This window comes from Gorilla gorilla, chromosome X (assembly GCF_029281585.2).
Source record: "Gorilla gorilla gorilla isolate KB3781 chromosome X, NHGRI_mGorGor1-v2.1_pri, whole genome shotgun sequence".
NCBI lineage: Eukaryota > Metazoa > Chordata > Mammalia > Primates > Hominidae > Gorilla > Gorilla gorilla.
The window spans coordinates 34,912,145-34,935,543 of NC_073247.2; positions in this window are offsets into that span (position 1 = coordinate 34,912,145).

The following is a 23,399-nucleotide window of genomic DNA, read 5'->3' on the forward strand; positions in this document are numbered from 1 at the left end:
CACCTAGCCTTTCTATGACTCAGTTTCCTAACCTGTTAAACAGAGAGACTGTAACCTACCTTGTCTTGTGATTATGTGACCTAAATACAGATGGAGGAGGGTGGCAGCATCATTCCATATACTACCTGCTAGTTGAGATTATTTTGTTATTCTTTGGATCAAAAAGAAATACAACAGAAGTTATTATCTTTTCTTACCCTGCTCCAGTGAGACATCTTGACCCCCTCCTTGAGTTATGCACCCCCTACTTTGAAGGCCACTAGTTTGCTTGCATTCAGTCCCCATTTCTCCACTTATCCTTCAAGAGCCTCTCTGCCCTGCACCCACCTCCCTGTACCTGCCCAATCTCTCCAAGGCACTCTGCTGCAGTCAGCCCAGCCTCTTACCTCCCCTAGCCCCTTGTTCCTGGTCCTAATGTGTGCCCTCCTGCCTCCTGTCATCCACGTTTTGTTCGTCCTTCCTTCCCCAAGGGCCTTCTCCAAGCCTTTTCAGCCTAGAATGATCTCACTCTGCTCCAAATGCCTGGAACACATCTAACCCTCACCACGCTTAAGAAAACAAAAACAAAGAAACCTCACCACCTACTTATTTGTCTCTACAGCTGAGCTGTAGAAGCTGCCCACAGGCCAAAGCTACTTGAGTGCAGAGAAGACAGAGAGCTAATTGGAGGTGACATGGTTTTTATTAGGTGGCACCAAGTTCTACATCCCAAGACCAGCCCATGGGCTTGAGGAGCCTCCTGGACTCTTAGCACAGACACTGCTCTTTGACTCTCTCAGCATCTGTCTTCTCCTGGTGACTGGCTGGGGAGTGAAAACCTTAATTGGTCTATTGCACAGAGGCAGTAAGGAAGGAAGCCATGGGGAATCACTCTAACTTCTAGCTGAGAGGACAAAACTGCCACACTTAGAGTGAGTTAGCCCACATTTTGCATGTATTGCAGTTTCTGTTCTGACTTCCCAGGCTGAATCAACACATTCATAATAACACACTTTTTTTTAAAAAGAAGCCCAATTAATTTTTAAAAATTAGACCTCCCAAGGTATGAAATTAACCCACTTTTTAACAGCTTTATTAAGATATACTTCACACACCACATAACTTACCTATTTAAAGTGTACAGTGGTTTTTACACTTGATCTTAGCCAAAAGGTCGAGAAGCAATGTACAGTGGTTTTTAGTATATTCACAGAGTTATCAGCCTAACCCTGTGATGGTCAGTTTGAGGTGTCAACATGGGCTACAGTCCCCAGTTATTCAACTAAACACTAATCCCAGTGCTTCTGTAATGGTATTTTGTAGATGTGATTAAAGTCCATAATCAGTTGACTTTTAGTTAATGGAGATTATTTGGGTAATCTGGGAAGGCCTGACTCAATCAGGTGAAAGGTCTTAAAAGCAGAGCTGAGGTTTCCTAGAAGAACTTCTGCCTGCAGACTGCAGCTTCAGCTCTTGCTAGAGAATTCCTCCCTGCCCTTTCTGACAGCCTGCCCCATGAATTTCAAACTTGCCTCACCATCCTCCACAACTGTAGAAGACCACTCCTTGCAACAAATCTCTTTATATTTCCTATTGGTTATATTTCTCTGCTTGAACCCTGACCGATACAAACTCACTTTAAAAATACTGTAAAAACAAAGCTCCATTTTCTATAGAAGTCTGTTTTTCTTTCTTAGTATCTCTTGCAATCTTCTCTCCCTTTTCGCTATGTGTTCTTAGAGGCATTTGTACTTCCCTTCTTCTTCCAGAGACAAGTCCTGGATTCCATCTTGATTACAGATAGGTGCCATAAAAAAATTTCACCACCACCAGAACAATTTGTTGGGAGTTTATTTGTAATTTTTCCTATTGTAATTTTCACTAGAATGTTAATAACACAAGGGTTAGGATCTTAGTTTTTTCTGCTTACTGAGATATATCCAGGGCCCAGAACTATGCTTGACATATAGTAGATATTTGTTACAGTTTGAATGTCTGTCCCCTCCCAAACTCATGTTAAAATTTAATTACCATTATGACAGTGTTAAAAAGTGGGGCCTTCAAGAGGTGATTACTCCATGAGGGCTCTGCTCTCATTAATGGATTAATGCCATTATCTTGAAAGTGGGTTTGTTATTGTGGGAGTGGGTTCCTTATAAAAGGATAAGTTCAACCCCCTTTTCTCTCCCTCTCACCTTCTGCCATGGGATGACACAGCAAGAAGGCCATTGCAACATGCTATTTCCTTGATCTTGGACTTTCCAGCCTCCAGAACTGTGAGAAATACATTTTTTTCATTATAAATTACCCAGTCTATGGTATTCTGTTATAGCAGGACAAAACAGATTAAGACAGAATATTGGTACCAGAGAAGTGAGGTGTTGCTATAACAAGTACCTGAAATTGTGAAAGCAGCTTTGGAACTAGGTAATGGGTAGAGGTTGAAAGAATCTGGAGGAGCCTGGTGTGGTGGCACGCATCTGTGGCCCCTGCTACTTGGGAGGTTGAGTGGGGAGGATCGCTTGAGCACAGGGGTTCAAGGCTATGATGCACAATAATCGCACCAGTGAATAGCCACTGCACTCCAGCCTAGGTAGCATAGTAAGACCCCACTAATAAATTTAAATAAATAGATAAATAAAAAGAATTTGGAGGAGCAGGCTAGAAAATGCCTGTATTGCTATGAATGGAATGTTAAGGGCAATTCTAATGAGGGCTTAGAAGACAAGAGCTGTAGGGAAAGTCTGAAATTTCTTTTCTTTCTTTTCTTGGTTTTTTTAAAGCTTCAGAATTATGCTCCAAATATGAAATTTCTTAAGAGATTACTTATATGGTTGTGATTAAAATGTTAGTGGAAATATGGATGTAAGGCCATTCTGATAAGGTCTCAGATGGTAAGAAGGAACAAGATATTGGAAACTAGAGTAAAGGTCATCCTTGTTATAAAGTGCCAAATAACTTGGAAAAATTGTGTCAACACCTAAGGGCCTTGTGGAAGGCAGAATTTAAGAAGAATGAGCTAAGGTTTCTGGCAGAAGAAATTTCTAAGCAAAATATTGAAGGAACTGCACGTCTTCTTTTAACTGCATTTAGTACAATGAGAGAAGAGGGAAATAATTTAAAGATGGAATTTATAATTAAAAGGAAAGCAGAACATAAAGATTTGGAAGATTAGCAGCCTGGACATATAAAGAACAAAGAGTGTGCAAGAGTACAGCCAAGAAACCCTCTGATGAAGGGATTAGCATGGATCCAAGGAAGCTAGGTGCTATTCATCAAGACATAGGTGAAAACCTGAATCCATTTTGGAGATTTTTGGGGCGGCCCCTCCCAACACAGGCCCAGGGCTCTAAGAGGGCAGAGTGGTCCCTGCATTCCAGTGTAGTGCTACTTAGCCATCCCAGCTGTGGCTCAAGTGGCCCCAGGTTCAGCTCATGCTGCCACTCCAGAAGGAGCAAGCAATAAGTCTTAGTGGCATTCACATGGTGCTAATTCTGAGGTGCACAGAGTTTGAGAACCATGGAGGCATGGCTACCTCCATCTATATTTCAAAGGATGTATCAGACAGCCTGGGGGCCCAGCCAGAGACTTGTCATAGGGGCAGAGCCATGGCAGGGAACCCCCTCTAGGACAATGCCTAGTGGAGCTGCAGGGTCAGAGCCACCACAGAGTTCTGACTAGACCTAGTGAAACCCCTGAGATCCCAGAACTGTGGAGCCACTAACATGCAACACCAACCATCCAGGAAGAACGGCAGGCATGAGACTCCAACCCATGAGAGCTGCTGCTTGGGAGGAGCCCAGCAAAGCCATACGGGCAAAGCTGCCTGAGGCCTTGGTGGCCCAACCCCAATCCCAGTGTGTCTAGAAGGCAGCAGATGGAGTCAAAGATTATTCTGGAGTCTTAAGATTTAATGGGCCAGGTGCAGTGGCTCATGCCTGTAATCCCAACATTTTGGGAGAGATTGAGGCGGGAGGATTGCTTGAGGCCAGGAGTTCCAGACCAGCCTGGGCAACATAGCAAGACTCCACCTATACAAAATAAAAAGATTAGCCAGGCGAGGTGGTACATGCCTGGTAGTCCTAGCTACTTGAGAGGCTAAGGTGGGAGGATTGCTTGAGGCTAAGAGGTCAAGCTGCAGTGAGCTATGATTGCACCATTGCCCTTCAGCCTGGGTGACAGAGCAAGACTGACTCTTTTTTTTTTTTTTTTTGAGACGGAGTTTCGCTCTTGTCGCCAGGCTAGAGTGCAATGGCGTGATCTCGGCTCACTGCAACCTCCGCCTCCTGGGTTCAAGCGATTCTCCTGCCTCAGCCTCCCGAGTAGCTGGGATTACAGGTGCCCGCCACCACGCCTGGCTAATTTTTGTATTTTTAGTAGAGACGGGGTTTCACCACGTTGGCCAAGCTGGTCTCAAACTCTTGACCTCAGGTGATCTGCCTGTCTCAGCCTCCCAAAGTGCTGGGATTACAGGAGTGAGCCACCGAAGACTGACTCTTAAAGAAATGATTTAATGTTGTTCATCCTGTTGACTTTTGAACTTTTGGCCTGTTACCCCTTTCTTCTTGCCTATTTCTCTCTTTTGGAATGAGAATGTCTATCCTATGCCTGTATCACCATAGTACTTTGGAAGTAGATAACTTGTTTTGATTTCATAGGCTCAGAGCTGAAGGGAAATTTGCCTCAGGATGCATTGTGCCTTGAATCGGTTTGAATGTTTGTCTACTCTCAAACTCATGTTGAACTTTACTTGCTATTGTAACAGTATTAAGAAGTGAGACTAAGAGGTGATTAGGTCATGACAGCTCCATCCTCATGAATGGATTAATGCTATTATCTGGAGAGTAGGTTTGTTATTTGAGGAGTGAGTTCCTCATAAAAGGACAAGTTTGGCCCCCTTTCCTCTCTTTTGCCCTCTTGTCTTCTGCTATGGGATGATGCAGCAAAAAGTCCCTCACCAGATGCCGGATCCTCAACCTTGGCCTTCCCAGACTCAAGAACTGTGAGAGATAAATTTCTGTTTATTATAAATCACCCAGTCTATGGTATTTTACTATAGAAGCAAAAAATGGGCTAAGACAATATTAAATATTTTTTGAATGAAAGGATACCCACAGTAGCATTGTAAACTGAAAGGAGGAGAGAGTCTCCTTTTACTTCCCCCATAAAAGCCTAACAGTGCTAGGAGCACAGAAGGTGCTTGTGGTAGATCATAGTAAATGGCCACAAATTCTTCCCTTGTCACAGGAGCTGGGGTCTACTTCTCCATCACTTAAATTTGCGCTTGGCTGTGTGAATTGCTTTGGTCAATAGGACATGAGCAAATGTGATATCAGAAGAAGCTTGAAAAATGCTTGGGTATTGGAGCTTGGGCTTGGAACTTGAAGACCACCAGGTAAATAAGCCTGAGGTAGCCTAAACTGGAGGGTTAAAAGCTACATGGGGAAGAACCAAGGCATCCCATCCAACCATCTGCCAAACATCAGACAGGTGTGTGAGGCCATTCTAGATCATCCAACCACCTGCCAACTTGCAAGCTGAATAGAGACACATCAGCCAGCACAGACCAGAAGAACTGCCTAACCAACCCACTGAATCATTAGCAAAAGAAAATGTTTCTGGTTTCAAGCCACTCAATTGAGGTCATCTGTTGTAAAATGACAGCTAATTGATACAGTGCTCAATGAATTCCCAAGTTCAGATAAAGAAAAATATGTCATTTCAGTTCTCAATTGTTGATTTTGTGTGTCTGCTATATGCTAGGCTCTGTGCTTGGCACCAAAAACATGGCAATTAAAAGATGTGGTTCCACAAGCCTCCTTAGACATGATACAAAAAGCATAAGCAACAAAGAAAAAAATATATGAATTGGATTTCATCAAAATTAAAAACGTTTGTGCTTCAAAGGACACCATCAAGAAAGTAAATGACAACTCACAGAATGGGAGAAAATATTTACAAATCGTATAAGGAACTTGTATCTAGAATATATAAAGAACTCTTATAACTCAATAATAAGATATAAATAACCCAATTAAAAAATGGGCAAAAGGTCTGAATAGACATTTCTCCAAAGAAGATATACAAATGACCAATAAGCACGTGAAAAGCTGCTCAACATCCTTAGTTATCAGGGAAGTACAAATCAAAACAGCAAGAGGGCTATAATATTGCTTGAGTTATAATATCGTATACTGGAAATATGCTGAGAGTAGATTTTAGGTACTTTTAACACACACTAACTATAACTATGAGAGATGATGGATATGTTAATTTACCTGACTGTAGAAATCATTTCACTATATATGTGTGTATCAAAACATCATGTTGTACACCTTAAATGTGGACAGTAAAAAGGACACATGAATAAAAAAGAGAAAAAAGGAAAGTTATTCTAAAAAATACCCATAATGGGATAACACTTTATACCTACTAGGATGACTATAATAAAAAAGACAGACAATAACAAGTATTGGTGAGGATGCAGAGTAATTGGAATCCTTACACACTGCTGAGGGGACTGTAAAATGGTGTGGCTGATTTGGAAAACAGTCTGGCAGTTCTTCAAAGGGTTAAACATAATTACTGTGTAACCTAGCAATTCCACTCCTAGGTATGAATCCAAGAGAAATGAAAACATATATCCACACAAATCTTTGCACATGAATGCTTATACTAGCATTATTTTTAATAACCCCAAAGTGGAAACAATGCAAATGTTTATCAACTAATGAATGGATAAGCAAAATGTGGTATATCCATACAATGGGATATTATTTGGCAATAAAAAGGAATGAAGTACTGAGACATGCTACAACATGGACGACCTCGAAAACATGCTAAGTGAAAGACACCAGACACACACATAAAAACTGTACATTGTATGATTCCCTTTATATGAAATGTTCAGAATAGGCAACTGTAAAGAGACAAAAAGTAGATTACTGGTCACCAGGGGCTGGGATGGTAGGTGGGTATGGGGAGCAACTGCTAATGGGCACAGGGTTTCTCCTTGGAACGATGAGACTCTTCTAAAATTGGATTGTGGTGATAGTCGCACAACTGTGAATATACTAAAAATTGAATTTAAATGGGTGAACTGTATGGTATGTGAATTATATCTCAATAAAACTGGTTTTTATGAAGTTCAGCAACTTAGCCAAGGGCAAATGATTATTAGTAAATAGCTGGGGTAGGACTTGAATCCAGGTCCCATCTGCACACTTTCTGTCTGTTGGACTTTATATCTCAAATATGCCTAATACGTTTCTTTATTTCAAAAAATAGTGTACATAGAAAAATGCATAGTAATATGTAATACACATATAACAATATTCCATCTTTTTTTTTTTAACCAACAGAGTCTTGCTCTGTCACCTAGACTGGAGTGCAATGGTATGATCATAGCTCAATGCAGCCTTGAACTCATGGGCTCAAGCAATCCTCCTGCCTCAGCCTTCAGAGTAGTTGGGACTATAGGTGTGGACCACCATGCCCGACTAATTTTTAATTTTTTTGTAAAGATGGGTCTTATTATGTTGCCCACTCCTGGAGCTTCAAGCAGTCCTCCCATCTTGGCCTTCCAAAGTACTGGGATTACAGGTGTGAGCCACCATGCCTAGTCTGGTTTTTTAACTTTAAAATAGATTGTGAGCCATTTTCCATGTCATGACCTAATCTTTTAAACGTAAATTTTTTAACTTTAATTTTAGGTTCAGGGAAACATGTGCAGGTTTGTTATATAGGTAAATTGCGTGTCATGGTGGTTTGGTGTACAGATTACTCATCACTCAGGTAATAAGCATAGTACCTGATAGGTAGTTTTTCGATCCCCGCCCTCCTCTCACTCTCCACTCTCAAGTAGGCCTCAGTGTCTGTTGTTCCCTTCTTTGTGTCCATATGGACTCAATGTTTAACTCTCACTTATGTGAGAACATGGGGTTTTTGGTTTTCTGTTCTTGTGTTAGTTTGCTTAGGATGGTGGCCTCCAGTTTCATCCATGTTGCTGCAAAGGACATGATCTTGTTCTTTTTTATGGCTACATCATATTCCATAGTGTATATGTACCACATTTTCTTTATCCAGTCTACCATTGATGGGCATTTAGGTTGATTCCATGTCTTTGCTGTTGTGAACAGTGCTGCGATGAACATATGTGTGCATGTGTCTTTATGGCAGAATTCTTTATATTCCTTTGGGTATATACCCAGTATTGAGATTGCTGGGTCAGATGGTAATTCTACTTTAAGTTCTTTGAGAAATTGCCAAACTGCTTTCCACCGTGGCTGAACTAATTTACATTCCCATCAGGAGTGTATAAGTATTCCCTTTTCTCTGCAACCTCACCAACATCTGTTATTTTTTGACTTTTTAATAATAGCCATTCTGACTGGTATGAGATGGTATCTCATTGTGGTTTTGATTTGCATTTCTCTAATGATTGGTGATGTTGAGCATTTTTTCCTATGCTTATTGGCTGCATGCATGTCTTCTTTTGAAAGTGTCTGTTCATGTCCCTTGCCTACTTTTTAATGAGGTTGTTTTTTTTCTTATAAATTTGTTTAAGTTCCTTGTAGATGCTGGATATTAGACCTTTGTCAGATGCATAGTTTACAATATTTTCTCCCATTATGTAGGTTGTCTGTTTACTCTGTTGATAGTTTCTTTTGCTGTGCAGAAGCTCTTTAGTTTAATTAGGTCCCATGTGTCAATTTTTGTTTTTGGTGCAATTGCTTTTGGCATCTTTGTCATGAAACTTTTGCCAGGGCCTGTGTCCAGAATGGTATTTCTTAGGTTTTCTTTAAGTGTTTCTATAGTTTTAGGTTTTACATTTAAGTGTTTAATCCATCTTGAGTTGATTTTTGTATACGTTGAAAGGTAAGTGTATCAGTCCATTTTCAAACTGCTGATAAAGACATACCTGAGACTGGGCAATTTACAAAAGAAAGAGGTTTAATTGGACTTACAAGGAGAAGCAAGTCATGTCTTACATGGATGGCAGCAGGCAAAAAGAGAGAGCATGTGCAGGGAGACTTCTGTTTTTCAAAACCATCAGATCTTGTGAGACTTACTCACTATCACGAGAACAGCATGGGAAAGACCTACCCCCATGATTCAATTACCTCCCACTGGGTCCCTCCTACAACATGTGGGAATGCAAGATGAGATTTGGGTGGGGACACAGCCAAACCATATCAGTAGGGATCCAGTTTCAATCTTCTGCATATGGCTAGCCAGTTATTCTAGCACAATTTATTGAATAGGGAATTCTTTCCCCATTGCTTGTTTTTGTTGATTTTGTGGAAGATCAGATGGTTGTAGGTGTGCAGCATTATTTCTGCACTCTCTATTTTGTTCCATTGGTCTATGTGTCTGAACAGTACCATGCTTTGTTTACTGTAGCCTTGCAGTATAGCTTGAAGTCAGGTAATGGGATGCCTATAGCTTTGTTCTTTTTGCTTAGGATTGCCTTGACTATTAGGGCTCTTTTTTGGTTTCATATGAATTTTTTTTTTTTTGAGATGGAGTCTCGCTCTGTCGCCCAGGCTGGAGTGCAGTGGCACAATCTCGGCTCGCTGCAAGCTCCACCTTCCGGGTTAACGCCATTCTCCTGCCTCAGCCTCCTGAGTAGCTGGGACTAAAGGTGCCCGCCACCATGCCTGGCTAATTTTTTGTATTTTTTAGTAGAGAGGGGGTTTCACCATGTTAGCCAGAATGGTCTCAATCTCCTGACTTCGTGATCCACCCACCTTGGCCTCCCAAAGTGCTGGGATTACAGGCATGAGCCACTGCGCACGGCCTCATATGAATTTAAAAACATTTTTTTTTCAAATTCTGTGAAGAATGTCATTGGTAGTTTGACAGTAATAGCACTGAATCTGTAAATTACTTTGGCTGGTATGGTCATTTTAACAATATTGATTATTTCTATCCATGAGCATGGAATGTTTTCTTATTTGTTTGAGTCATCTCTGATCTCATTCAGCAGTGTTTTGTAGTTCTCCTTGTAGAGATCTTTTACCTCCCTAGTTAGCTGTACTCCTAGGTATTTTATTCTTTTTGTGGCTATTGTGAATGAGATTGCATTCTTGATTTGGCTCTCAGCTTGGATGCTGTTGGTACATAGAAATGCTACTGATTTTTGTACATTGGTTTTGTATCCTGAAACTTTGCCGAAGTTGTTTATCAGATCAAGGAGCTTGTGGGGAGAGACTACGGGTTTTCTAGGTATAGAATCATGTCATCTTCAAACAGGGATAATTTGACTTCCTCTCTTCCTATTTAGATGCCTTTTATTTCTTTCTCTTGCCCGATTGCTCTGGCCAGGACTTCTAATACTATGTTGAATAGGAATGGTGAGAGAGGGCATCCTTGTCTTGGGCCAGTTTTCAAGGGGAATGTTTCCAGCTTTTGCCCATTTAGTATGATGTTGGCTATGGGTTTGTCGTAGGTGGCTCTTACTATTTTGAGGTATGTTTATTGAGAGTTTTTAACATGAAGCAGTGTTGAATTTTATCTAAAGCCTTTTCTGCATCTATGAGATTATCATGTAGTTTTTGTTTTTAGTGCTGCTTACATGGTGAATCACATTTATACAGTGTAGAATTGTAATAGCTACATAGTATTCCATTGTATGGCAGAACCTTAATTTATTTAACCAAGTGCTTTTTATTTGGATGGTTTCTTTTTTTTTTTTTTTTTTTTTTTTTGAGACGGACTCTGGCTCTGTCGCCCAGGCTGGAGTGCAGTGGCGCGATCTCGGCTCACTGCAAGCTCCGCCGCCCGGGTTCACGCCATTCTCCTGCCTCAGCCCCCCGAGTAGCTGGGACTACAGGCGCCTGCCACCACACCTGGCTATTTTTTTGTGTTTTTAGTAGAGATGGGGTTTCACCATGTTAGCCAGGATGGTCTCGATCTCCTGACCTCGTGATTCGCCCGCCTCGGCCTCCCAAAGTGCTGGGATTACAGGCGTGAGCCACTGCGCCCGGCTGGATGGTTTCTAACATGGGGCTATCAATCCCACTCCTATAAACAAGCTTGTGGGTAAATTTTTGACAGCATCTATGACCTTTTTTCAATGATCAATGTAGGGTTTATCTTCCTTTTTAACTTTTTACTAATGCAGAACACGTATAGATAAAAGTGCACATATCATAAGTGTACAGGTAGACACATTTTCACAAACTGAACCCACCTGTGTAACCAGCACCCAGCTGAAGAAACAACATGACCAGAACTTCAGAAGAAGCCCCCTTTGTACACCCTGCCCACCGGGTCTTTTTTCTTTTTCAATTGAATATCATTGTATCAATTGCTATTGTTGGAATATCATTTCAACTGGTTATCAATTTAATACATCAAATTGGCAAACCCAACATACCACTTTGTAGCAGGGCCAGTAAGGACATCACAGAGTGCCACTGCATGTGCACTGGTGTCTATCTACTCTCTGTGCCTTGACCCTCCTACTTTCAGCTCTCTGGTGTCTGGTAACCTTAACTCTCACCTGAGCGTCAACTCTACCTTTTGTGTAGCTTCAATAGCTGAGTGGGCAGCAGGCAGGTTGGGAAAGAGGCATGCTGGGAAGTTTCTTATCATTAATATAGCTTCCCTGGTCAGTCTGATTGGCCTGACCAGGCATGTGTTGCCCTTTCCCCAGCCCCACACACCTACCTGCCTAAGCAGTTGTGAGCAAGGGCCAGGTATTCTAAGCTAATAGATCTCAAACTTGGCTATATGTTGGAATCGCTGGGGACCTTGAAATGTAATGATGCCTGGGGCCCACCCCCAGAGATTCTGATTTAATTGGACTGGAGTATGGCTTGGACATGGAGATTAAAAAAAAACAAAACACCCAAGTGATTCCAATCTGCAGCCAAGGCTGAGAACCACTGCTCTCAACTCTTTGGCATTTGTGGGTGTGCTGCTCTGTGTCAACATTAGCTGAGGATTAACTGCCACGTCTCATTGACTCCATAATATTTTTGTAACTTGCACCAACATTTTTTTTTGTTTCGCTTTCTTTAGAGGGTTTGTGCAACACTGTTTTGACAACATCCCACTCTCTTCATAGATTGAACTGACAGTCTCTAAGATGGCTGTAGATATACTGGGTCCTTTAACCAGAAAAGGAATTAAGATGTTTTAAAACAATAGTGAGTTACAAAAGTCACTCCTTAAGCATATTTGATGAGCTTTCTACCTCTACTACAGATGATGTGCTTTGATGAAATAGTGTGCTTGCTGAAAGAAATGATGGTTTCAGATGTGTAAATTACACAAGAGAGGTTTACAAGGCCATCATGCCTGACCCATCTGAATTGTTTCCTGCAGAGGACACAAGCCTTTGGAAGGACACTTCATGGGCAGGGAGGACCTTCCTAAACAGGAGCCCAGACAGCATACTTGAAAGGTGATTAAAGAAGATTTCTTTTGTAAGTTACCTTCAAGAAGGAAAAGGAACTGCCTGGCTTATGAGGCCAAATAAATGTGCTAACCAGAAATCAGACACTTAAAGCACAAAAGGAAAAGAAAGGAGATTAAGCAAGGCAAGAAGAGATGAGTCTGGGGTAAATTGGCACTTCCAGGGTGTACGAGGAGTGTAGCTGACACCCAGTAGAGGGAATGAGCAGCTAGCTCACCTGGTAAGGCTGTTGGTGAGTTTCAGTCGAGCCTCCAAGGTGCTGAGGCACATGAAACACGGGCAAGTGTCATCCGTGTTAGACAGACAGGGTAATAAACAACGAAGGCAAAGGCACAGATATGGAAACACCTTCTGAGTCTCGCGAAGTTGTCAAACTATTTCCAATTTCACTCTACTAAGTGTTCACATGAGAATGCTGATGTGTGGGCTGGAGTTCCCAAGAACGTCATCTTTTCCTGAGGCATGCTCAGTGGATCCCGGCCAGGAGGTCTGCTCCACAGAGCTTGGAGCCGATGATACACTTCCCCACGTGATTGCAAAGCAGTGGTGGCTTCTGTCTTATATTTATACAACCAACAGGAATAACCTATTTTAGAGAAAACAGGCAAAGAAGGGAGCTGAGGGTAGTAATTTTGTAGCCTACTCTGTAATTTAGTCTGGTACTCTTTGCCGAAAGAGAAAATAGTTCCTCTGTTAACAGACAGTGGAGGATGAGAGAAGGAAGGATCAAACAATTTGGGCCCCGGTCCTAGAATTTCCAACGTGGTGGGAAGGGAGGGAAAATGTTGACTTCCCCCCTCCCATTTTAATATCATAGAAAGCCAATGGTTATTCATGGAGATGACAGGCACACAGATTAAGATATAGATTAGATGGATGGAGAGAGAGAGAGAGTGAAGTGGAGAGGAGAGAGAGATAGAGAAAGAAAGAGAGAGAGATTGAGAGAGAGATGGTGGCAGGGTGAGCAGCGCAATAATACGATGAGAGGAGACAAGACTATCCATCAAGAGCATAGACTCTGAAGCCGGACTGCTGCCTAGGACTGAGTTGCAGCCACCACTGACTAGCAGGTGACCTTGGGCAGGTTATGGAACCTCTCTATGTCCCAGTGTTCCCATCTATAAAATGAGTTAGTAAGAGTACATACTTTGTGGGGCCTGGCAAAGAGTAAGCTGAAAAAAGTTAGCTTTTATTTTATTCTTATTAGTATAACTTCCCAGGATATTACAAGAAAACAGATGAGAATTCTCTATCCCAGCCTGAGGTAGTGAGAGAGAATCACCCCTCAGGCCAGGGGAGGTGGTGGCCTGAAACGAGTCTTACCTGATGAACGGGAATTAGCAAGTGAGGAGGGAGATGACATTTACATTCTAGGCAGAGGAGAGGGGTTTGTGGGTGAGAAACAGAGTGCTTGTAAAGAAGTAAAGAAGGCTTTCAAGTGATTTGGCGGGAGAGAAAGGGAGAGAGAGAGATAATTTTTTGAATCCCAATTATTTCCATGTTTCAAAAATAAACACATATGGAAATCATGATTTTTTTTCAGTCCACAGAAAATGAAATACAAGGAGATTCAAGAATATCTTGTCTCCCCAGGGATCTATAGACCACAGTTTGGAAATCACTGTTAGTGTGTGCTGTATCTTAGACCCAGGCCCTGCTTCCCTTCAACAGCACCATTTAGGAGAGTCACTGAAGGTTTTCAAACAGAGGAACCATGATGGAAATGACTCTTCCACATCTATTTCGATCTCTTTCCAGTGTGCCTTTATGTATAGTAGAGAAATAGAAAAACTACATTTCCCAGACTCCCTTGCAGCTGTATAATTTAAATTACACCAATCAGATGTGGTCATGTTAGACAAATGTTAGAACTCATTTAAGTGGGGGAAAGAGGCATGGTAGGTGGTTTCTATTTTGCAGATACAGGTTGCAACAGGTCCGGGATGATTCTGAAGCCAAGGATTCCAGCAGTGGTTTCCTGATCCCCAGATTACACCTGAGGGCAGCCATCCTGGAGACAGCTGCTGAGAGAGCAACTTCCTGATTTGCCCACACAACTCCTTCCCAAGGACGGTGGCTTGCCGGCAGCAAACCCAGTTAACACATATCTGATGTCTGCAGTATTCTGGACCCAGATCCTGTTAACAGCGCTATCCAGTTCAGGGGCCAGCCTCACTGTCTGCCTCATTTTCCACTGCCTGTGGCCCTCCATTAGAGTCCTGTAATCCCAGCTACTCAGGAGGCTGAGGCACTTGAACCCGGAAGGCAGAGGTTTCAGTGAGCCGAGACCGTGCCACTGCACTTCAGCCTGGGTGACAGAGAGAGACTCCATCTCAGAAAAAAAAAAAAAGTGAACTGTAGCCCTGGACTTGAGGTGGGTGGCCTATGACAGGCCAGGGGTGGAAGGAGTTTCCTCTAGTCCTAGACAGAGTCCCCATGCGCAATGTGTGGGCTGTGCCCTGTACAAAGGCACCTGGCAGAGGGAATGAGTGGGAGCTGAAATCCAGCCCATGTTCCCCTTGCCAAGCTGTGGGTCCCAGCATGGGGCTGCATGCTCCTGGAGGAGGGGTTGCCTTTAAAAATCCACATTAAGGAGTCGTAGGTGCAGCCCTAGTTCCAGGTGATCAAACAGAGAGGAGAGGCCCCAACACTGCCCGTTTCAATGCCTTTTGACACCCAGAAGGGTGTGCTGTCCCCCACCCTCAAGCCACCAAAGGATGCAGATGTGTGCAGAGCTGTTGTCCCAGCCCTTTCACGGCTCTGCAGTTTGATCTTTTATTACAAAACCGCATGGAAGGGGCAAGGTGGCATTGGATTTGTTATTGCTTCCTCTGCTAAGTGTTTTAATGCCATAAACTGCATGTTACAAACTCTGCAATCATTTTTTGGACTTGGAAAATTGCTTAGGACAAAACAGTTCATCTCAAGAGAGGATGTGGGGAGAGGAGAGGAGGAGGAAAAGAGGAGGAGACAAAGTCCTCTTGGAACACAAACCACCAGTTTCCCTTCAAGAGTGACTAACTGCATTTGATCTTTGTTCCTTGCCCAGGGAACATGTTCAACAAGTATAAAACTAGATCATTTTTTGTTTGTAGAAATGCTTTGAAGGCTCCAGGCCCTTCTACTGTAATAGCAGCCTAGGCCATGTTTTCTACTGTCCTGAACCACATCCACCGAGAACAGATAACAGGTCAAACCAGAAGAAGCTGCTCGAGCACTGAGGCCTTCCTTCTGCTGTTAACCAGGCACAGCCTCCAGGAAGAGGGGCACAGAGAAGAAGCCTGTGTTGGCAACAGCCTGGGCACAGGCCTGTGCGTATTGGGGCAAGAAAAATGAGCATGCATACAAGAGAATATGGCAGGTAGAAAGTTAGCTTTAAGGAATTTTGACCATAAATGTAAATCACCAAAACCACTTAAAGAAAAGTGTCAAAGCAAAGTAAAACACCATGCTGAAGTCTGTTTCTTCCATCTGTGGCAGATGCTTTGGTACCCCACTCATAATCCTCAGTATCTACCATTTTTATGCATATGGGCCCAACTTCTTTTTTTTTTTGAGACGGAGTCTCACTCTGTCACCCAGTCTGGAGTGCAGTGGTGTGATCTTGGCTCACCGCAACCTCCACGTCCCGGGTTCAAGCAATTCTCCTGCCTCAGCCTCCCGAGTAGCTGGGATTACAGGCGCCTGCCACCATGCCCAGCTAATTTTTGTGCTTTCAGTAGAGCTGGGGTTTCACCATGTTGGCCAGGCTGGTCTCAAACTCCTGACCTCAGGTGATCCCCCCGCCTTGGCCTCCCAAAGTGCTGGGATTACAGGCGTGAGCCACCGTGCCCAGCCATGGGTCCAACTTCTAACAGTCAGCAACTACTACTCTTTGCCCTAAGACTGTCTCTGAACACCAGAGCAACTCTCAAACAGTGCTCTTGCTTTTCAGGTGGGGTTCTACCTTGTCACCCAGAGTATCAGCAGGATTAAGTTCCAGTTGCCCACAATGGTAATTCACTTGATGACACACCGTTAATGGCTTCTTCCTTCCCTTCTTTGTTTCACTTCCCCACTGCCGTACTGGTGTTTCCTGAAATCTCCTTCCAAGTAAACTACGGGTACTCCTTGACTTATGGAGGGGTTACATCCTGATAAACCTATTGCAAGTTGAAAATACTGTAAGTTGAAAGCACATTGAATACACCTAACCTCCCAAACATCATAACTTAGCCTAGTCTATCTTAAACATGCTCAGAACACTTACATTAGCCCACAGTTGGGCAGAATCATCATGAAGCCTATTTTATAATAGTGTTGAATAATCCATGTAATTTATTGAATACTGTACAAAAAGTGAAAAACAGAATGGTTTTGCACCATCGTAAAGATGAGAAATCCAGAGTTGAACCATCTTAAGTCAAGGACTTATGTAGATGATCTTGCACTGGAATCCTTATGTCAGCACCTATCTTTGGGAGAACGTGATAGAGTTTGGATGTGTGTCCCCACCCAAATCTTGTGTTGAAATGTAATCCCCAGTGTTGGAGGTGGGGCCTGGTGGGAGGTGTTTGGGTCATGGTTGTAGATCCCTCATGGCTTGGTGCTGTCTTCACCAGAGTGAATGAGTTCTCACCAGATCTGGTAATTTAAAAGTGGGTGACACCTCCCCCCACCTTCCCCCACACCTTGCCACCTTTCTCACCATGTGACACGCCTGCTACCCCTTTGCCTTCTGCCATGATTGTGAGCTTCCTGAGGCTGCACCAGAAGCCAAGCATATACCAGCACCATGCTTCCTATATGGCCTGCAGAACTGTGAGCCAATTAAACCTCTTTTCTTTATAGCAGGTATTTCTTTATAGCAATGCAAGAACAGCCTAACACAGAACTCAAACTAAACCATCCTCCAACCTTCATCCATTTTATTAAAATTTGCCTTTTCCCTTATATGACAGGTATAATTTTCCTCTAAACTGTTCACTTTAAAAGTCGACACAAAGTTGGGGTAGCTCCTCCATCCAAACAATGAGTTTGATATAAGGCATATCTAAGTTTTAAAAAATCCTTGTGATTCTAAGGAACTTTTCCAATTCTTTGGTAGATTGGAATTTGTTGTATTAGATATTTGTCCTGTTATCTGAATGATAACTGGGTCTCAGCATTGTATTATCTGTTACGTTATATGAGTAGGGCCACATTTTAAATATTTTAGGGGAATTTAGAACTCTAATTCTCTTGCGACCCCTTTTATAAAGCAAGACCACATTTATGAATTCTTTTTTTTTCCTTCAAACGAACTATATCCACCTTGATATTTCATTGTTAAGTCTTAAATTTGAGTTGAGCGCTGTGGCTTGTGTCTGTAACCCCAACTATTCAGGAGGCTGGGGCAGGAGGATCGCTTGAGGCCAGAAGTTCAAGACCAGCCTAAGGAACATAGTGAGACCACATCTCTAAAAAAAAAATAGTAATAAAATCTAAGTGTAATTTTGTATCTGTGAACCAACCTCTTCATAGCCCTACTCCCCTCTCTTCCTAGCCTCTAATAACCATAGTTCTGCTCTCTATTTCTATGAACTCAACTTAAACATTTTTAAAATTGTTTTTCATGTTAGAGATGGGGTCTCGCTGTGTTGCCTGGGAGGGAGCGCAGTGTTTATTCACAAGCGTGATCATAGTGTACTGCAGCCTCAAACTCCTGGGCTCAGATGGTCTTCCTGCCTCAGTCTCCTGAGTAGCTGGGATTACAGGCAGGTACCACCACACCAGGCTCAGCTTTTTAAGCTTCAATATATGAGTGAGAACATGCAGTATTTATCTTTCTGTTTCTGACATTTCATTTAACCTAATTTCTTCCAGGCTCATCCATTGCTACAATGACAGGATTTCATTCTTTTTTTACGGCTGAATAATATTCTATTATGTATATATGACAAATTTTCTTTATGCATTCATTCACTGCTGAGCATTTAGGTTGTTCCCACACCCTGACTATTGTGAATAGTGCCGCAGTGAACCTGGGGGTGCAGATAGCTCTTTGATATACTTATTTCCTTTCCTTTGAATACTCTTAAAATGCTATTTCTCATTTGCCACTTAGCCTATTGCCAAGGACCTAATACAAAACCATCTGAAATACAATATTGATGGTATACAGCCTACAGGAAATCATTTTTGTTCCCAAACATCAGGACTACCGTAATATTTCTTTTTCTGTCATTAATTTGTTGAGGAATGCTGGATAAATCATTCTGACTCTGCAGTCTTCAGTTTTTCCAGGGTATTGAACAATAAATTAATATTTGAAATTGTATAAAGCAAAGAAGGAATAGGACTATATCCATTTCTTAGAAGCAAAATGTTGGGGCTTATTTCAGTATAAAAGTAATATATACATAGAGAAAAGTAGAAAAATTCAGAAAAGCAAAAGAAAGCAGAAAAGCACCTATATTTCTATCGCATAAAAAACTTAGCATTACATTTTAGTTAATTTTCTTCCAATCTTCATGATGTGTACAGGTTTTGCGTTTTCATTATCATCATGACATTAAAACGTTCTATGTTATTATCTCTTGTAGGATTTCATCATCTTAATAGAAGTATGAAATGCCAATGAGTAGATGTGCCATAGTTTACATATTGAGTTTCCTATGTTCAGACACTTTCCCCTATTGGGTGCTATTATAAGTCATACTCAGCAGAATTTAGTTTGTGTTATAGGATGTTTCCCCATTGTTATTTCCCAACAATTGTTAATCCTCATTCATGATGGACAGATCCCACACTCCACAGATAATGGGTTTCTATTACTGTCTTCCACACATATTGTAGTACTGGGTGCTTGCTCTGTGCCAGGCACCTTGCTAGGGCCAAAGATGAATAAGACGCAGCACCTATCTGTAAGGAGCTTGCAATCTGGAAAGGGAACATAGATCTGTAATCCACAAACAACAACAACCCAGTAAGAGAGCTCTACACAGGGTGTTATGAAAGCACAGAGGAGCAAGTCTCTGACTCTAGCTAAGGAAGTGTTTTAGAAGCATAGGAGTAAGAATTTTCCAGACAGATGGCACAGATAAAAGAAATAAGAAAATAAATCAGGATAATGTGACAGCAATGGGAAGAAGGTGACCACAGTAGACAGGGTGGCTAGGGAAGGCCTCTCTGGAGAGGTGACATTTGAACTAAGACCTGAATGACAAAAAGTTTCCAGCCATTTAAGGACCTAGTGCAAGAATGTTTATGGCAGAGGAGCAGCAAGCACCAAGGAGACTTGAGTAATCTTGGCTCGTTCAAGAAAGACCATGGTGAGAATGACATGAGTGAAAAAGCCAGTAGTAGAGCTGACCTCAGGGAATGGGAGAAGAAGGTAAAGTGGGCCGAATGAAAGGATTGCAGGGCAGGTTTGAGAGCTCAGCTGATGTTAAAGCACATCAATCAGGAGTGGCACCAATTTATAATGTATAAGCTTCCCTGACTTTTTCAACTGCTTAGTAGTCGTAGGAATAGAGAAGCCAAATAGTTGGATTGATATATGGCTGGATATATCAAGTGTACCAAAGCAGAACAAGTGTAAACAAAAAGACAATGGGGCAAATAAGTGGAACATACTGGGGTGGAGAGTGTAGTGTTGTATACTCTAAGTTCTAGGCTGAATAAGAAAAGAGTAGAAGGTATTGCAGCACTATTCACAATAGCAAAGACTTGGGCCAAACCCAAATGCCCACCAATGATAGACTAGTTAAAGAAAATGTGGCACATATACACCGTGGAATACTATGCAGCCATAAAAAAGAATGAGCTCATGTCCTTTGCAGGGACATGGATGAAGCTGGAAGCCATCATTCTCAGCAAACTAACACAGGAACAGAAAACCAAACACTGCATATTCTCACTCATAAATGGCAGTTAAACAATGAGAACATGTTGTTGCAGGATTGTTAAGGAATCAGAGAGACTGATGGGGTTCAGGAGGATATTTATTATTTAGGTGCACCAGCCCAGTCGGATTAACATCCAAAGGACTGAGCCCTGAACAAAGAGTTAAGTTACGTTTTAAGCGTTTCGTGGGGCAGGGGGAGATCTGTGCAGGGGGAAGCATATTACAGAAGTGAGAAACAAAGACAGTTATTCAATTAATTGAGATATTCATTACATCATTTCTTACTTTTCAAGGAAAAACATGTTTTGCGACTTGAGTTTATCTGTCTAGTGACGTTGCAGCTGCACAGCTAGAGAAACAGGGTCTTCACAATGCCTGGGAAAGGAGGAGAGATAAGGCTCACTAGCCACAGAAAAACAGGCAGTTAATTTTTAAAGGACTCCAGCTCTTTCTCTTTCTCAGGGGGAATTGGGTTTTCTTACATATAACTGAGTTTCTGCTTACACGTTCTTTAATTTATTTTAATTCCTGTTCCAACACGGACACAGGGAGGGGAGCTTCACACACCGGGGCCTGTCAGGGGGTTGGGGGCAAAGGGAGGGAGAGCATTAGGAGAAATACCTAATGCATGTGGGGCTTAAAACCTAGATGACGGGTTGATGGGTGCAGCAAACCACCATGGCACATGTATACCTATGTAACAAACCTGCACATTCTGCACATATATCCCGGAACTTAAAGTAAAAGAAAAAAGAAAAAAAAAAGAGTAGAAGGTGAAAAGATTGGGAAGAGGTGGGTGTGACAAACAGGCAGAAAACTGAGGACTGTGGGATTGGAGGCCTTAGAGCAGATGTCATAGAAACAAGGTAGAGGGAAAGCTATAAGGACAAAGCGTCGGACCCTGAAAGTAGAATACTGGGGTTTAAAACAGCAGAGTTCCAACAGCTTCGGGTGATGTCAAGGTCCATGGCTAAGGTGAAATTGAGGTGATGGTTAAAGAGGAAATCAGAGGCTGGGCGCGGTGGCTCACGCCTGTAATCCCAACACTTTGGGAGGCCGAGGAGGGTGGATCACCTGAGGTCAGGAGTTTAGGATCAGCTGGCCAACATGGTGAAACCCCGTCTCTACTAAAAATACAAAAATTAGCCGGGTGTGGTGGTGGGTGCCTGTAATCCCAGGTACTCGGGAGGCTGAGGCAGTAGAATCGCTTGAACCTGGGAGACAGAGGTTGCAATGAGCCGAGATAGCACCACTGCACTTCAGCCTGGGCAATAGAGTGAGATTCTGTCTCAAAAAAAAAAAAAAAAAAAAAAAAAAGAAATCAGGGACGGGTGGTGGAAGATAGGGTGTTAGGACTTCATCAAATTAAAACCTTTTGTGCTTCAAAGGACAACATCAACAAAGCAAAAAGACAACTCACAGAATGAGAGAAAATATTTGCAAATTATTTATCTGATAAGGGATGTGTATCCAGAATATATAAACAACCCTTACAACTCAATAATAAAAAGATAAACAACCCAATTAAAAATGGGCAAAGAATCTGCATAGACATTTCTTAACAGGAGATGAACAAAGGGACAATACACGCATGAAAAGATGCTCAGCATGCTAGCCGTGAAGGAAACGCAAATAAAAGCCACAGTGAGATACAACTTCACACCCACTAGAATGGCTATAATCAAAAGACAGATAAACAATTGTTGGTGAGGATGTGGGGAAATTGGAACCCTCCTTCCCCGGTGAGGGGAATGTAAAATGGCATAGCTGCTTTGGAAAATAGTTTGGCAGTTCCTCAAGATGTTAAACAGAGATACTATATGACCCAGGAATTCACTCATAGCAATATACTCAAGAAAAATGAAAGCATATGTTAACACAAAAAGTTGGACACAGATGTTCATAGAAACATTACTTAATAGTCAAAAGAAGCAACAACCCAAATGTCCATCAACTGGTGAATGAATAAGCAAAATACGGTATACCCATACACTGCTAGAACATGAATGTCTCTTGAAAACATCATGCTAAGTGAATTGAGAGTCACAAAAGACTACATATTATATATGATTCTATTTCTATGAAATGTCCAGAATATGCAAATCTATGGAGTCAGAAATCAGATTAGTGGTTGTTGAAAGTAGATTAGGGATTGGGGGTAATGGGGAGTGGCCAGCATTTTCTTAATGAAATAGAATGCAATAGAATAGAGTAGAAAAAAAAATCTTGACATCTCAACTTTGGTGCCATTTCCTCAGGAAGTCTTCCCTAACTAGGTCAAATTCCCCTGTTGGTACCTCTCCTTTGTAGCACTAAGCACAGTTGAAATTTTGAGTTTATTTGCATGACGGTTGGATGAATGTTAGGATCCCAGAATGTGAATATAAATCCATTGCACCTCCAGCACCTAGCATAGTGCTGGACACATAGCAAGTGATTTGTAAATATCTGTTGAAGGAAGCTGGTAAGTCAGGGGCCAAAGTTCTAGATAAAAAGAACAAAGTAACCTAGAGGGAAAGGAATAAAATGCAAGCGTGTAGATGAGGGCTCTAAAAATAAAGGTCTCTAAGACAGTGTTTTTCAGACTGGGGGCCACAAAACATTAGTGAGTTGTGAAAGTGATTTACTAAATTGTGTTCTGCTTTTTTTTTTTTTTTTTTGACAGAGTCTCGCTCTGTTGCCCAGGCTGGAGTGCAGTGGCACGATCTTGGCTCACTGCAATCTTTGCCTCCTGGGTTCAAACCATTCTCCTGCCCCACCCTCCCGAGTAGCTGGGATTACAGGTGTGTGGCCTGGCTAATTTTTATATTTTTGGTAGAGACGGAGTTTCACCATGTTGGCCAGGCTGGTCTCGAACTCCTGACCTCAAGTGATCCTCCCACTTCAGCCTCCCAAAGTGCTGAGATTACAGTCATGAGCCACGGCGCCCGGCATTTAAAAAAAAAAAAAAAAAAAAAAAGAAAGGGTCTCTCTGTTGCCCAGGCTGGAGTGCAGTGGTGCGGTCATAGCTCACTGCAGCCTTGAACTCCTCCTGGGCTCAAGGGATCCTCCTACCTCATCCTTATCCTACCTTATCCTCCTGAGTAGCCAAGACCACAGGCATGTGCCACCACACCTGGCTAATTTTTT